This window comes from Diospyros lotus, chromosome 1 (assembly GCF_014633365.1).
Source record: "Diospyros lotus cultivar Yz01 chromosome 1, ASM1463336v1, whole genome shotgun sequence".
NCBI classification, from domain to species: domain Eukaryota; kingdom Viridiplantae; phylum Streptophyta; class Magnoliopsida; order Ericales; family Ebenaceae; genus Diospyros; species Diospyros lotus.
In genome coordinates this window covers 11,057,133-11,075,098 of record NC_068338.1, presented here as the reverse complement: position 1 = coordinate 11,075,098, position 17,966 = coordinate 11,057,133, and positions in this window count along the sequence as shown.

Sequence of the window (17,966 nt, the reverse complement as noted above, 5' to 3'; positions counted from 1 at the left end):
CATTGGTCCATAGTAAAACACTTTGAACAAGAAAGAGAAAACTTTGATTCAATCAATGATATCTTCAAGTGTACTATTTTGATGATGACGATTCCAAATTTAGGGGAAAGAAAACATTTTAAAACAATAAAAACACTCAAGAAAGATCAAATTTTGATTGTCGGATATTTTGAAAAGTTGAGTTTTAGCCGTGGGTCCATAGTTGAACACTTTAAATAAAAAGAGACAACTTTGATTCAATCAACCATATCTTCAAGTGTAATAATTTGATGTTGACGATTCCAAGTTTAGGAGCAAGGCGAAATTTTGAAACATTGAATAGCTTCAAGAAAGCTCAAATTCTGATTTTCGAAAGTTTGGAAAAGTTGAGTTTTTGCCATGGGTCCATAGTAGAACAGTTTGAAAAAAAAAGAGACAACTGTGATTCAATCAACAATATATTCAAGTGTACTAATTCGTTGATAACGATTCCAAATTTAGGGAAAGACAACATTTTGATACATTAAATACACTTAAGATTGTTCAAATTTTGATTTTCGAAAGTTTTGAAAAGTTGAGTTTTTGCCATGTGTCCATAGTAGAACATTTTAAACAAGAAGGAGACAACTTTGATTCAATCAACGATATCTTCAACTGTACTAGTTTGAGGAAGAGAATTCCATATCTTGGTTAAATACGACATTTTGATACTCTAAATATACTTATGAAAAGTTCAAATTCTGATTTTCGGGATTTTTGAAAAGATGAGTTTTAGCAATGGGTCCATAGATGAACACTTTAAGTAAAAAAGAGACAACCTTGATTCAATCAACGATATCTTCAAGTGTACTAATGTGATGATGACAGTTCCAAATTTAGGGGAAAGACGACATTTTGATACATTAAATACACTCAAGAAAGTTCAAATTCTGATATTTGAAAGTTTTGAAAAGTTGAGTTTTAGCCGTGGGTCCATAGTTGAACACTTTAAATAAAAAAGAGACAACTTTGATTCAATCAACCACATCTTTATGTGTAAAAATTTGATGATGAAGATTCCAAGTATAGGGGAAAGGCGACATTTTGATACATTAAATACACTAAAAAAGTTTAAATTATGATTTTTAGAGGTTTTGAAAAGTTGAGTTTTTGTTATGGGTCCATAGTAGAACACTTTGAATAAAAAAGAGACAACTTTGATTCAATCAACGATATCTTCAAGTGTACTAATTTGATGAAGACGATTCCAAGTTTAGGACGAAGGCGACATTTTGATACATTGAATACATTCAAGAAAGCTCAAATTATGATATTTGGAAGTTTTGAAAAATTGAGTTTTTGCCATGGGTCCATAGTAGAACAGTTTGAACAAGAAAGAGGCAACTTTGATTCAATCAATGATATCTTCAAGTGTACTAATTTGATGATGACGATTCCAAATTTAGGGGAAACAAAACATTTTAACAGAATAAATACACTCAAGAAAGATCAAATTCTGATTTTTGGATATTTTGAAAAGTTGAGTTTTAACCATGGGTCCATAGTTGAACACTTTAAATAAAAAAGAGACAACTTTGATTCAGTCAACCATATTTTGAAGTGTAATAATCTGATGATGACGATTCCAAGTTTAGGAGGAAGGCGACATTTTGATACATTGAATACATTCAAGAAAGCTCAAATTATGATATTTAGAAGTTTTAAAAAATTGAGTTTTTGCCATGGGTTCATAGTAGAACAGTTTGAAAAAAAAAAAAGTGGCAACTTTGATTCAATCAACGATATCTTCAAGTGTACTAAATTGATGATAACGGTTCCAAATTTAGGAGAAAGACGACATTTTGATACATTAAATACACTAAGGAAAGTTCAAATTCTGATTTTTGAAAGTTTTGAAAAGTTAAGTTTTTGCCTTGGGTCCATAGTAGAACATTTTAAACAAGAAAGAGTCAACTTTGTTTCAATCAACGATATCTTCAATTGTACTAGTTTGATGATTACGATTCCAAATCTTGGTGAAATACGACATTTTGATACTCTGAATATACTCATGAAAGTTCAAATTCTGATTTTCGGGTATTTTGAAAAGTTGAGTTTTAGCAATGGGTCCATAGTTGAACTGTTTAAATAAAAAAGAGACAACCTTGATTCAATCAACGATATGTTCAAGTGTAGTAATTTGATGATGATAGTTCCAAATTTAGGAGAAAGATAACATTTTGATATATTAAATACACTCAAGAAAGTTCAAATTCTGATTTTCGATAGTTTTGGAAATTTGAGTTTTTGCCATGGGCCCATAGTAGAACATTTTAAACAAGAAAGTGACAACTTTGATTCAATCAAAAATATCTTCAAGTGTACTAGTTTGATGATGACGATTCCAAATCTTGGTCAAAGATGACATTTTGACACTCTAAATATAATCATGAAAGTTCAAATTCTGATTTTTGGATATTTTGAAAAGTTGAGTTTTAGCCGTGGGTACATAGTTGAACACTTTAAATAAAATAGAGACAACTTTGATTCATTGAACAATATCTTCAAGTGTACTAATTTGATGATGACGGTTCAGAATTTAGGACAAAGACGACATTTTGAAACATTAAATACACTAAAGAAAGTTCAACTTCTTATTTTTGGAAGTTTTGTAACATTGAATTTTAGCCATGGGTCCATAGTTGAAGACTTTAAATAAAAAAGAGACAACTTTGATTCAATCAACCATATCTTCAAGTGTAATAATTTGATGATGACGATTCCAAGTTTAGGAGGAAGGCGACATTTTGAAACATTGAAAACATTCAAGAAAGCTCAAATTATGATATTTGGAAGTTTTAAAAATTTGAGTTTTTGCCATGGGTCCACAGTAGAACAGTTTGAAAAATAAAGAGAGAACTTTGATTCAATCAACGATATCTTCAATTGTACTAATTTGATGATGACGATTCCAAATTTAGGGGAAAGACAACATTTTAATACATTAAATACACTCATGAAAGTTCAAATTCTGATTTTCGGATGTTTTGAAAAGTTGAGTTTTAGCCATGGGTCCACAGTTGAACACTTTAATTAAAAAAGAGACAACTTTGATTCAATCAACCATATCTTCAAGTGTAATAATTTGATGATGACGATTCTAAGTTTAGGAGAAAGGCGACATTTTCATACATTCAATACATTCAAGAATGTTCAAATTCTGATTGTTGGAAGTTTTGAAAAGTTGTGTCTTTTCCATGGGTCCATAGTAGAAAACTTTGAATAAAGAAGAGACAACTTTGATTCAATCAAAAACATCTTGAAGTGTACTAATTTCATGAAGACTATTTCAAATTTACGAGATAGATGTAATTTTGATACACTTTACACACATAAGAAAGTTCAAATTCTAATTTCGGGAAGTTTTGAAAGTTGATTTGTAGCCGTGGGTCCGTAGTAGAACACATTAAACATGAAATAGACATCTTTGATTCAGTCGATGATATCTTCAAGTCTATTAGTTTGATGATGACGATTCCAAATCTTTGTGAAAGATGACATTTTGATACTCTAAATACAGTTAAGAAAGTTCAAATTCTGATTTTTGGATGTTTTGAAAAGTTGAGTTTTAAGCATGTGTCCATAGTAGAACACTTTAAATAAAAAAGAGACAACTTTGATTCAATCAATGATATCTTCAAGTGTACTAATTTGATGATGACGATTCCAAATTTAGGAGAAAGAGAACATTTTAAAACAATAAATACACTCAAGAAAGATCAAATTCTGATTTTCGGATAATTTTAAAAGTTGAGTTTTAGCCATGGGTCCATGGTTGAAAATTTAAATAAAAATGAGACAACTTTGATTCAATCAACCATATCTTCAAGTGTAATAAATTGGTGATGACGATTCCAAGTTTAGGAGGAAGGAGACATTTTGATACATTGAATACATTCCAGAAAACTCAAATTCTGATATTTGGAAGTTTTGAAAAATTGAGTTTTTGCCATGGGTCCATAGTTGAACAGTTTGAAAAAAAAAAGAGACAACTTTGATTCAATCAACGATATCTTCAAGTGTACTAATTTGATGATAACAGTTCCAAAGTTTTGAAAAGTTGAGTTTTTCCGATGTGTCCATAGTAGAACATTTTAAACAAGAAAGAGACAACATTGATTCAATCAACGATATCTTCAAGTGTACTAGTTTGATGATGACGATTCCAAATCTTGGTGAAATACGACATTTTGATACTCTAATTATACTCATGAAAGTTCAAATTCTGATTTTCGGGATTTTTGAAAAGATGAGTTTTAGCAATGGGTCCATAGTTGAACACTTTAAGTAAAAAAGAGACATCTTGATTCAATCAACGATATCTTCAAGTGTACTAATGTGACGTTGACAGTTCCAAATTTAGGGGAAAGACGACAATTTGATACATTAAATACACTCAAGAAAGTTCAAATTCTGATTTTCGAAAGTTTTGAAAGGTTGAGTTTTAGCTGTGGGTCCATAGTTGAACACTTTAAATAAAATAGAGACAACTTTGATTCAATTAACGATATCTTCAAGTGTACTAATTTGATGACAACGATCCTAAATTTAGGACAAAGACGACATTTTGATACATTAAATACACTCAAGAAAGTTCAAATTGTGATTTTCGAAAGTTTTGAAAAGTTGAGTTTTTGCCATCGGTCCATAGTAGAATATTTTAAACAAGAAAGAGACAACTTTGATTCAATCAACGATATCTTCAAGTGTAATAATTTGATGATGTCGATTCCATGTTTAGGAGAAAGGTGGCATTTTGATACATTAAATACACTCAAGAAAGTTCAAATTCTGATTTTTGGTGGTTTTGAATTGTTGAATTTTTGCCATGGGTCCATAGTATCACACTTTGAATAAAAAAGCGACAACTTATTCAATCAACGATATCATCAAGTGTACTAATTTGATGATGACGATTCCAAATTTAGGGGAAGGATGACATTTTGATACATTAAATACACTCAAGAAAGTTAAAATCGTAATTTTCGAAAGTGTTGTAAAGTTGTGTTTTAGCCATGGGTACATAGTTGAACACTTTAAATAAAAAAGAGACAACTTTGATTCAATCAACGATATCTTCAAGTGTACAAATTCGATGATGACGATTCAAAATTTAGGGGAAAGACAACATTTTAATACATTAAATACACTCATGAAAGTTCAAATTCTGATTTTTGGATGTTTTGAAAAGTTGAGTTTTAGCCATGGGTCCACAGTTGAACACTTTAAATAAAAAAGAGACAACTTTGATTCAATCAACCATATCTTCAAGTGTAATAATTTGATGATGACGATTCTAAGTTTAGGAGGAAGGCGACATTTTGATACATTCAATACATTCAAGAATGTTCAAATTCTGATTGTTGGAAGTTTTGAAAAGTTGTGTCTTTTCCATGGGTCCATAGTAGAAAACTTTGAATAAAGAAGAGACAACTTTGATTCAATCAAAAACATCTTGAAGTGTACTAATTTCATGAAGACGATTTCAAATTTAGGAGATAAATGTAATTTTGATACACTTTACACGCATAAGAAAGTTCAAATTCTAATTTCGGGAAGTTTTGAAAGTTGACTTTTAGCCGTGGGTCCATAGTAGAACACATTAAACCTCAAATAGACATCTTTGATTCAGTTGATGATATCTTCAAGTGTATTAGTTTGATTATGACGATTCCAAATCTTTGTGAAAGTTGACATTTTGATACTCTAAATACGGTTAAGAAAGTTCAAATTCTGATTTTGGGATGTTTTGAACAGTTGAGTTTTAAGCATGTGTCCATAGTAGAACACTTTAAATAAAAAAAAGACAACTTTGATTCAATCAATGATATCTTCAAGTGTACTAATTTGATGTTGACGATTCCAAATTTAGGAGAAAGAGAACATTTTAAAACAATAAATACACTCAAGAAAGATCAAATTCTGATTTTCGAATATTTTGAAAAGTTGAGTTTTAGCCATGGGTCCATAGTTGAACACTTTAAATAAAAATGAGACAACTTTGATTCAATCAACCATATCTTCAAGTGTAATAATTTGATGATGACGATTCCATGTATAGGAGGAAGGCGACATTTTGATACATTGAATACATTCAAGAAAACTCAAATTCTGATATTTGGAAGTTTTGAAAAATTGAGTTTTTGCCATGGGTCCATAGTAGAACAGTTTGAAAAAAAAGAGACAACTTTGATTCAATCAACGATATCTTCAAGTGTACTAATTTGATGATAACGTTTCCAAATTTAGGGGAAAGACAACATTTTGATACGCTAAATACACTTAAGATTGTTCAAATTCTGATTTTCGAAAGTTTTGAAAAGTTGACTTTTAGCCGTTGGTCCATAGTATAACACATTAAACCTGAAATAGACATCTTTGATTCAGTTGATGATATCTTCAAGTGTATTAGTTTGATTATGACGATTCCAAATCTTTGTGAAAGATGACATTTTGATACTCTAAATACGGTTAAGAAAGTTCAAATTCTGATTTTGGGATGTTTTGAACAGTTGAGTTTTAAGCATGTGTCCATAGTAGAACACTTTAAATAAAAAAGAGACAACTTTGATTCAATCAATGATATCTTCAAGTGTACTAATTTGATGATGACGATTCCAAATTTAGGAGAAAGAGAACATTTTAAAACAATAAATACACTCAAGAAAGATCAAATTTTGATTTTTGAATATTTTGAAAAGTTGAGTTTTAGCCATGGGTCCATAGTTGAACACTTTAAATAAAAATGAGACAACTTTGATTCAATCAACCATATCTTCAAGTGTAATAATTTGATGATGATGATTCCAAGTATAGGAGGAAGGCGACATTTTGATACATTGAATACATTCCAAAAAACTCAAATTCTGATATTTGGAAGTTTTGAAAAATTGAGTTTTTGCCATGGGTCCATAGTAGAACAGTTTGAAAAAAAAAGAGACAACTTTGATTCAATCAACGATATCTTCAAGTGTACTAATTTGATGATAACGTTTCCAAATTTAGGGGAAAGACAACATTTTGATACGCTAAATACACTTAAGATTGTTCAAATTCTGATTTTCGAAAGTTTTGAAAAGTTGAGTTTTTCCCATGTGTCCATAGTAGAACATTTTAAACAAGAAAGAGACAACATTGATTCAATCAACGATATCATCAAGTGTATTAGTTTGATGATGACGATTCCAAATCTTGGTGAAATACGACATTTTAATACTCTAATTATACTCATGAAAGTTCAAATTCTGATTTTCGGGATTTTTGAAAAGATGAGTTTTAGCAATGGGTCCATAGTTGAACACTTTAAGTAAAAAAGAGACATCTTGATTCAATCAACGATATCTTCAAGTGTACTAATGTGACGATGACAGTTCCAAATTTAGGGGAAACACGACAATTTGATACATTAAATACACTCAAGAATGTTCAAATTCTAATTTTCAAAAGTTTTGAAAGGTTGAGTTTTAGCTGTGGGTCCATAGTTGAACACTTTAAATAAAATAGACACAACTTTGATTCAATCAACCATATCTTTATGTGTAATAATTTGATGATAAAGATTCCAAGTTTAGGGGATAGGCGACATTTTGATACATTAAATACACTCAAAAAGTTCAAATTCTTATTTTTGGAGGTTTTGAAAAGTTGAGTTTTTCTTATGGGTCCATAGTAGAACACCTTGAATAAAAAAGAGAAAACTTTGATTCAATCAATGATATCTTCAAGTGTACTAATTTGATGATGACGGTTCCAAATTTAAGGGAAAGACGACATTTTGATACATTAAATACACTCAAGAAATTTCAAATTCTGATTTTGAAAGTTTTGAAAAGTTGAGTTTTAGCCATGGATCCATAGTTGAACACTTTAACTAAAAAAGAGACAACTTTGATTCAATCAACAATATCTTCAAGTGTACTAGTTTCATGAAATCAATTTCAAATTTAGGAGATAGATGTAATTTTGATACACTTTACACACATACAAAAGTTCAAATTCTGTTTTCGGGAAGTTTTGAAAAGTTGAGTTTTACCCGTGGGTCCCTAGTAGAACACTTTAAACATGAAATACCCATCTTTTATTCAGTCGATGATATCTTCAGGTGTATTAGTTTGATGATGGCGATTCCAATTCTTTATGAAAGACGACATTTTGATACTCTAAATACACTTAAGAAAGTTCAAATTCTGATTTTGGGATGTTTTGAAAAGTTGAGTTTTAAGCATGCGTCCATAGTAGAACACTTTAAATAAAAAAGAGACAACGTTGATTCAATCAACGATATCTTCAAGTGTACAAATTCGATGATGACGATTCAAAATTTAGGGGAAAGACAACATTTTAATACATTAAATACTCTAATGAAAGTTCAAATTCTGATTTTTGGATGTTTTGAAAAGTTGAGTTTTAGCCATGGGTCCACAGTTAAACACTTTAAATAAAAAAGAGACAACTTTGATTCAATCAACCATATTTTCAAGTGTAATAATTTGATGATGACGATTCTAAGTTTAGGAGGAAGGCGACATTTTGATACATTCAATACATTCAAGAATGTTCAAATTCTGATTGTTGGAAGTTTTGAAAAGTTGTGTCTTTTCCATGGGTCCATAGTAGAAAACTTTGAATAAAGAAGAGACAACTTTGATTCAATCAAAAACATCTTGAAGTGTACTAATTTCATGAAGACGATTTCAAATTTAGGAGATAGATGTAATTTTGATACACTTTACACACATAAGAAAGTTCAAATTCTAATTTCGGGAAGTTTTGAAAGTTGACTTTTAGCCGTGGGTCCATAGTAGAACACATTAAACCTGAAATAGACATCTTTGATTCAGTTGATGATATCTTCAAGTGTATTAGTTTGATTATGACGATTCCAAATCTTTGTGAAAGATGACATTTTGATACTCTAAATACAGTTAAGAAAGTTCAAATTCTGATTTTGGGATGTTTTGAACAGTTGAGTTTTAAGCATGTGTCCATAGTAGAACACTTTAAATAAAAAATAGACAACTTTGATTCAATCAATGATATCTTCAAGTGTACTAATTTGATGATGACGATTCCAAATTTAGGAGAAAGAAAACATTTTAAAACAATAAATACACTCAAGAAAGATCAAATTCTGATTTTCGAATATTTTGAAAAGTTGAGTTTTAGCCATGGGTCCATAGTTGAACACTTTAAATAAAAATGAGACAACTTTGATTCAATCAACCATATCTTCAAGTGTAATAATTTGATGATGACGATTCCAAGTATAGGAGGAAGGCGATATTTTGATACATTGAATACATTCCAGAAAACTCAAATTCTGATATTTGGAAGTTTTGAAAAATTGAGTTTTTGCCATGGGTCCATAGTAGAACAGTTTGAAAAAAAAAGACAACTTTGATTCAATCAACGATATCTTCAAGTGTACTAATTTGATGATAACGTTTCCAAATTTAGGGGAAAGACAACATTTTGATACGCTAAATACACTTAAGATTGTTCAAATTCTGATTTTCGAAAGTTTGGAAAAGTTGACTTTTAGCCGTGGGTCCATAGTAGAACACATTAAACCTGAAATAGACATATTTGATTTAGTGGATGATATCTTCAAGTGTATTAGTTTGATTATGATGATTCCAAATCTTTGTGAAAGATGACATTTTGATACTCTAAATACAGTTAAGAAAGTTCAAATTCTGATTTTGGGATGTTTTGAACAGTTGAGTTTTAAGCATGTGTCCATAGTAGAACACTTTAAATAGAAAAGAGACAACTTTGATTCAATCAATGATATCTTCAAGTGTACTAATTTGATGATGACGATTCCAAATTTAGGAGAAAAAGAACATTTTAAAACAATAAATACACTCAAGAAAGATCAAATTCTGATTTTCGAATATTTTGAAAAGTTGAGTTTTAGCCATGGGTCCATAGTTGAACACTTTAAATAAAAATGAGACAACTTTGATTCAATGAACCATATCTTCAAGTGTAATAATTTGATGATGACGATTCCAAGTATAGGAGGAAGGCGACATTTTGATACATTGAATACATTCCAGAAAACTCAAATTCTGATATTTGGAAGTTTTGAAAATTTGAGTTTTTGCCATGGGTCCATAGTAGAACAGTTTCAAAAAAAAAGAGACAACTTTGATTCAATCAACGATATCTTCAAGTGTACTAATTTTATGATAATGTTTCCAAATTTAGGGGAAAGATAACATTTTGATACGCTAAATACACTTAAGATTGTTCAAATTCTGATTTTCGAAAGTTTTGAAAAGTTGAGTTTTTCCCATGTGTCCATAGTAGAACATTTTAAACAATAAAGAGACAACATTGATTCAATCAACGATATCATCAAGTGTATTAGTTTGATGATGACGATTCCAAATCTTAGTGAAATACGACATTTTGATACTCTAATTATACTCATGAAAGTTCAAATTCTGATTTTCGGGATTTTTGAAAAGATGAATTTTAGCAATGGGTCCATAGTTGAACACTTTAAGTAAAAAGAGACATCTTGATTCAATCAACGATATCTTCAAGTGTACTAATGTGACGATGACAGTTCCAAATTTAGGGGAAAGACGACAATTTGATACATTAAATACACTCAAGAATGTTCAAATTCTAATTTTCGAAAGTTTTGAAAGGTTGAGTTTTAGCAGTGGGTCCATAGTTGAACACTTTAAATAAAAAAGAGACAACATTGATTCAATCAACCATATTTTATGTGTAATAATTTGATGATGAGGATTCCAAGTTTAGGGGAAAGGCAACATTTTGATACATTAAATACACTCAAAAAGTTCAAGTTCTTATTTTTGGAGGTTTTGAAAATTTGAGTTTTTGTTATGGGTCCATAGTAGAACACTTTGAATAAAAAAGAGAAAACTTTGATTCAATCAATGACATCTTCAAGTGTACTAATTTGATGATGACGGTTCAAAATTTAAGGGAAAGACGACATTTTGATACATTAAATACACTCAAGAAATTTCAAATTCTGATTTTGAAAGTTTTGAAAAGTTGAGTTTTAGCCATGGATCCATAGTTGAACACTTTAACTAAAAAAGAGACAACTTTGATTCAATCAACAATATCTTCAAGTGTACTAATTTCATGAAGACGATTTCAAATTTAGGAGATAGATGTAATTTTGATACACTTTACACACATACGAAAGTTCAAATTCTGTTTTCGGGAAGTTTTGAAAAGTTGAGTTTTACCCGTGGGTCCCTAGTAGAACACTTTAAACATGAAATAGCCATCTTTTATTCAGTCGATGATATCTTCAGGTGTATTAGTTTGATGATGGCGATTCCAATTCTTTATGAAAGACGACATTTTGATACTCTAAATACACTTAAGAAAGTTCAAATTCTGATTTTGGGATGTTTTGAAAAGTTGAGTTTTAAGCATGCGTCCATAGTAGAACACTTTAAATAAAAAAGAGACAACGTTGATTCAATCAACGATATCTCAACTGTACTAATTTGATGATGACGATTCCAAATTTAGGGGAAAGACGACATTTTGATAGAATAAATACACTCAAGAAAGTTCAAATTCTGAATTTAAAAAGTTTTGAAAATTTGAGTTTTAGCCTTGGGTCCATAGTAGAACACTTTGAACAAGAAAGAGACAACTTTGATTCAACCAATGATATCTTGAAGTGTACTAATTTGATGATGACGATTCCAAATTTAGGGGAAAGAAAACATTTTAAAACAATAAATACATTCAAGAAATATCAAATTTTGATTTTCGGATATTTTGAAAAGTTGAGTTTTAGCCGTGGGTCCATAGTTGAACACTTTAAATAAAAAAGAGACAACTTTGATTCGCTAAACAATATTTCAACTGTACTAATTTGATGATGACGATTCCAAATTTAGGGGAAAGACGACATTTTGATAGAATAAATACACTCAAGAATGTTCAAATTCTGATTTTCGAAAGTTTTGAAAATTTGAGTTTTAGCCATGGGTCCATTGTAGAACAGTTTGAACAAGAAAGAGACAACTTTCATTCAATCAAAGATATCTTCAAGTCTACTAATTTGATGATGACGATTCCAAATTTAGGGGAAAGAAAACATTTTAAAACAATAAATACACTCAAGAAAGATCAAATTTTGATTTTCGGATATTTTGAAAACTTGAGTTTTAGCCGTGGGTCCATAGTTGAACACTTTAAATAAAAAAGAGACAACTTTGTTTCGCTCAACGATATTTCAACTGTATTAATTTGATGATGACGATTCCAAATTTAGGGGAAAGACGACATTTTGATAGAATAAATACACTCAAGATTGTTCAAATTCTGATTTTCGAAAGTTTTGAAAATTTGAGTTTTATCCATGGGTCCATTGTAGAACAGTTTGAACAAGAAAGAGACAACTTTGATTCAATCAAAAACATCTTGAAGTGTACTAATTTCATGAAGACGATTTCAAATTTAGGAGATAGAAGTAATTTTGATACACTTTACACACATAAGAAAGTTCAAATTCTAATTTCGGGAAGTTTTGAAAGTTGACTTTTAGCCGTGGGTCCATAGTAGAACACATTAAACATGAAATAGCCATCTTTGATTCAGTCGATGATATTTTCAAGTGTATTAGTTTGATGATGACAATTCCAAATCTTTGTGAAAGATGACATTTTGATACTCTAAATACAGTTAAGAAAGTTCAAATTCTGATTTTTGGATGTTTTGAAAAGTTGAGTTTTAAGCATGTGTCCATAGTAGAACAGTTTAAAAAAAAAAGAGACAACTTTGATTCAATCAATGATATCTTCAAGTGTACTAACTTGATGATGACGATTTCAAATTTAGGAGAAAGAGAACATTTTAAAACAATAAATACACTCAAGAAAGATCAAATTCTGATTTTCGGATATTTTGAAAAGTTGAGTTTTAGCCATGGGTCCATAGTTGAACACTTTAAATAAAAATGAGACAACTTTGATTCAATCAACCATATCTTCAAGTGTAATAATTTGATGATGACGATTCCAAGTATAGGAGGAAGGCAACATTTTGATACATTGAATACATTCCAGAAAACTCAAATTCTGATATTTGGAAGTTTTGAAAAATTTTTGTTTTTGCCAGGGGTCAATAGTAGAACAGTTTGAAAAAAAAAGAGACAACTTTGATTCAATCAATGATATCTTCAAGTGTACTAATTTGATTATAACGGTTCCAATTTTAGGGGAAAGACAACATTTTGATACATTAAATACACTTAAGATTGTTCAAATTCTGATTTTTGAAAGTTTTCAAAAGTTGAGTTTTTCCCATGTGTCCATAGTAGAACATTTTAAACAAGAAAGAGACAATATTGATTCAATCAACGATATCTTCAAGTGTACTAGTTTGATGATGACGATTCCAAATCTTGGTGAAATACGACATTTTGATACTCTAATTATACTCATGAAAGTTCATATTCTGATTTTCGGGATTTTTGAAAAGATGAGTTTTAGCAATGGGTCCATAGTTGAACACTTTAAGTAAAAAAGAGACATCTTGATTCAATCAACGATATCTTCAAGTGTACTAATGTGACGTTGACAGTTCCAAATTTAGCGGAAAGACGACAATTTGATACATTAAATACACTCAAGAAAGTTCAAATTCTGATTTTTGAAAGTTTTGAAAGGTTGAGTTTTAGCTGTGGGTCCATAGTTGAACACTTTAAATAAAAAAGAGACAACTTTGATTCAATCAACGATATCTTCAAGTGTACTAATTTGATGACGACGATCCCAAATTTAGGACAAAGACGACATTTTGATACATTAAATACACTCAAGAAAGTTCAAATTGTGATTTTCGAAAGTTTTGAAAAGTTGAGTTTTTGCCATCGGTCCATAGTAGAACATTTTAAACAAGAAAGAGACAACTTTGATTCAATCAACGATATCTTCAAGTGTAATAATTTGATGATGTCGATTCCAAGTTTAGGAGAAAGGTGGCATTTTGATACATTAAATACACTCAAGAAAGTTCAAATTCTGATTTTTTGTGGTTTTGAATTGTTGAATTTTTGCCATGGGTCCATAGTATCACACTTTGAATAAAAAAGCGACAACTTATTCAATCAACGATATCATCAAGTGTACTAATTTGATGATGACGATTCCAAATTTAGGGGAAGGATGACATTTTGATACATTAAATACACTCAAGAAAGTTAAAATTGTAATTTTCGAAAGTGTTGTAAAGTTGTGTTTTAGCCATGGGTACATAGTTGAACACTTTAAATAAAAAAGAGACAACTTTGATTCAATCAACCATATCTTCAAGTGTACAAATTCGATGATGACGATTCCAAATTTAGGGGAAAGACAACATTTTAATACATTAAATACACTCATGAAAGTTCAAATTCTGAGTTTTGGATGTTTTGAAAAGTTGAGTTTTAGCCATGGGTCCACTGTTGAACACTTTAATTAAAAAAGAGACAACTTTGATTCAATCAACCATATCTTCAAGTGTAATAATTTGATGATGACGATTCTAAGTTTAGGAGAATGGCGACATTTTGATACATTCAATACATTCAAGAATGTTCAAATTCTGATTGTTGGAAGTTTTGAAAAGTTGTGTCTTTTCCATGGGTCTGTAGTAGAAAACTTTGACTAAAGAAGAGACAACTTTGATTCAATCAAAAACATCTTGAAGTGTACTAGTTTCATGAAGACGATTTCAAATTTAAGAGATAGAAGTAATTTTGATACACTTTACACACATAAGAAAGTTCAAATTCTAATTTCGGGAAGTTTTGAAAGTTGACTTTTAGCCGTGGGTCCATAGTAGAACACATTAAACCTGAAATAGACATCTTTGATTCAGTTGATGATATCTTCAAGTGTATTAGTTTGATTATGACGATTCCAAATCTTTGTGAAAGATGACATTTTGATACTCTAAATACAGTTAAGAAAGTTCAAATTCTGATTTTGGGATGTTTTGAAAAGTTGAGTTTTAAGCATGTGTCCATAGTAGAACACTTTAAATAAAAAAGAGACAACTTTGATTCAATCAATGATATCTTCAAGTGTACACTCAAGAATGTTCAAATTCTAATTTTCGAAAGTTTTGAAAGGTGAGTTTTAGCTGTGGGTCCATAGTTGAACACTTTAAATAAAATAGACACAACTTTGATTCAATCAACCATATCTTTATGTGTAATAATTTGATGATGAAGATTCCAAGTTTAGGGGAAAGGCGACATTTTGATACATTAAATACACTCAAAAAGTTCAAATTCTTATTTTGGAGGTTTTGAAAAGTTGAGTTTTTGTTATGGGTCCATAGTAGAACACTTTGAATAAAAAAGAGAAAACTTTGATTCAATCAATGATATCTTCAAGTGTACTAATTTGATGATGACGGTTCAAAATTTAAGGGAAAGACGACATTTTGATACATTAAATACACTCAAGAAATTTCAAATTCTGATTTTGAAAGTTTTGAAAAGTTGAGTTTTAGCCATGGATCCATAGTTGAACACTTTAACTAAAAAAGAGACAACTTTGATTCAATCAACAATATCTTCAAGTGTACTAATTTCATGAAATCGATTTCAAATTTAGGAGATAGATGTAATTTTGATACACACATACGAAAGTTCAAATTCTGTTTTCGGGAAGTTTTGAAAAGTTGAGTTTTACCCATGGTTCCCTAGTAGAACACTTTAAACATGAAAGAGCCATCTTTTATTCAGTTGATGATATCTTCAGGTGTATTAGTTTGATGATGGCGATTCCAATTCTTTATGAAAGACGACATTTTGATACTCTAAATACACTTAAGAAAGTTCAAATTCTGATTTTGGGATGTTTTGAAAAGTTGAGTTTTAAGCATGCGTCCATAGTAGAACACTTTAAATAAAAAAGAGACAACGTTGATTCAATTAACGATATCTCAACTGTACTAATTTGATGATGACGATTCGAAATTTAGGGAAAGACGACATTTTGATAGAATAAATACACTCAAGAAAGTTCAAATTCTGAATTTAAAAAGTTTTGAAAATTTAAGTTTTAGCCATGGGTCCATAGTAGAACACTTTGAACAAGAAAGAGACAACTTTGATTCAACCAATGATATCTTGAAGTGTACTAATTTGATGATGACGATTCCAAATTTAGGGGAAATAAAACATTTTAAAACAATAAATACATTCAAGAAAGATCAAATTTTGATTTTCGGATATTTTGAAAAGTTGAGTTTTAGCCGTGGGTCCATAGTTGAACACTTTAAATAAAAAAGAGACAACTTTGATTCGCTAAACGATATTTCAACTGTACTAATTTGATGATGACGATTCCAAATTTAGGGGAAAGACGAAATTTTGATAGAATAAATACACTCAAGAATGTTCAAATTCTGATTTTCGAAAGTTTTGAAAATTTGAGTTTTAGCCATGGGTCCATTGTAGAACAGTTTGAACAAGAAAGAGACAACTTTCATTCAATCAAAGATATCTTCAAGTCTACTAATTTGATGATGACGATTCCAAATTTAGGGGAAAGAAAACATTTTAAAACAATAAATACACTCAAGAAAGATCAAATTTTGATTTTCGGATATTTTGAAAACTTGAGTTTTAGCCGTGGGTCCATAGTTGAACACTTTAAATAAAAAAGAGACAACTTTGATTCGCTCAACGATATTTCAACTGTATTAATTTGATGATGACGATTCCAAATTTAGGGGAAAGACGACATTTTGATAGAATAAATACACTCAGGATTGTTCAAATTCTGATTTTCGAAAGTTTTGAAAATTTGAGTTTTAGCCATGGGTCCATTGTAGAACAGTTTGAACAAGAAAGAGACAACTTTGATTCAATCAAAGATATCTTCAAGTGTAATAATTTGATGATGACGATTCCAAATTTAGGGGAAAGAAAACATTTTAAAACAATAAAAACACTCAAGAAAGATCAAATTCTGATTATCGGATATTTTGAAAAGTTGAGTTTTAGCCGTGGGTTCATAGTTGAACACTTTAAATAAAAAAGAGACAACTTTGATTCAATCAACCATATCTTCAAGTGTAATAATTTGATGATGACGATTCCAAGTTTAGGAGGAAGGCGACATTTTGAAACATTGAAAACATTCAAGAAAGCTCAAATTATGATATTTGGAAGTTTTAAAAAATTGAGTTTTTGCCATGGGTCCATAGTAGAACAGTTTGAAAAATAAAGAGACAACTTTGATTCAATCAACGATATCTTCAATTCTACTAATTCGATGATGACGATTCCGAATTTAGGGGAAAGACAACATTTTAATACATTAAATACACTCATGAAAGTTCAAATTCTGATTTTCGGATGTTTTGAAAAGTTGAGTTTTAGCCATGGGTCCACTGTTGAACACTTTAATTAAAAAAGAGACAACTTTGATTCAATCAACCATATCTTCAAGTGTAATAATTTGATGATGACGATTCTAAGTTTAGGAGAAAGGCGACATCTTGAAGTGTACTAATTTCATGAAGACGATTTCAAATTTAGGAGAAAGGCGACATTTTGAAAGTTTTATTCATATTCTGATTGTTGGAAGTTTTGAAAAGTTGTGTCTTTTCCATGGGTCCATAGTAGAAAACTTTGAATAAAGAAGAGATAACTTTGATTCAATCAAAAACATCTTGAAGTGTACTAATTTCATGAAGACGATTTCAAATTTAGGAGATAGAAGAAATTTTGATACACTTTACACACATAAGAAAGTTCAAATTCTAATTTCGGGAAGTTTTGAAAGTTGACTTTGAGCCGTGGGTCCATAGTAGAACACATTAAACATGAAACAACCATCTTTGATTCAGTCGATGATATCTTCAAGTGTATTAGTTTGATGATGACAATTCCAAATCTTTGTGAAAGATGACATTTTGATACTCTAAATACAGTT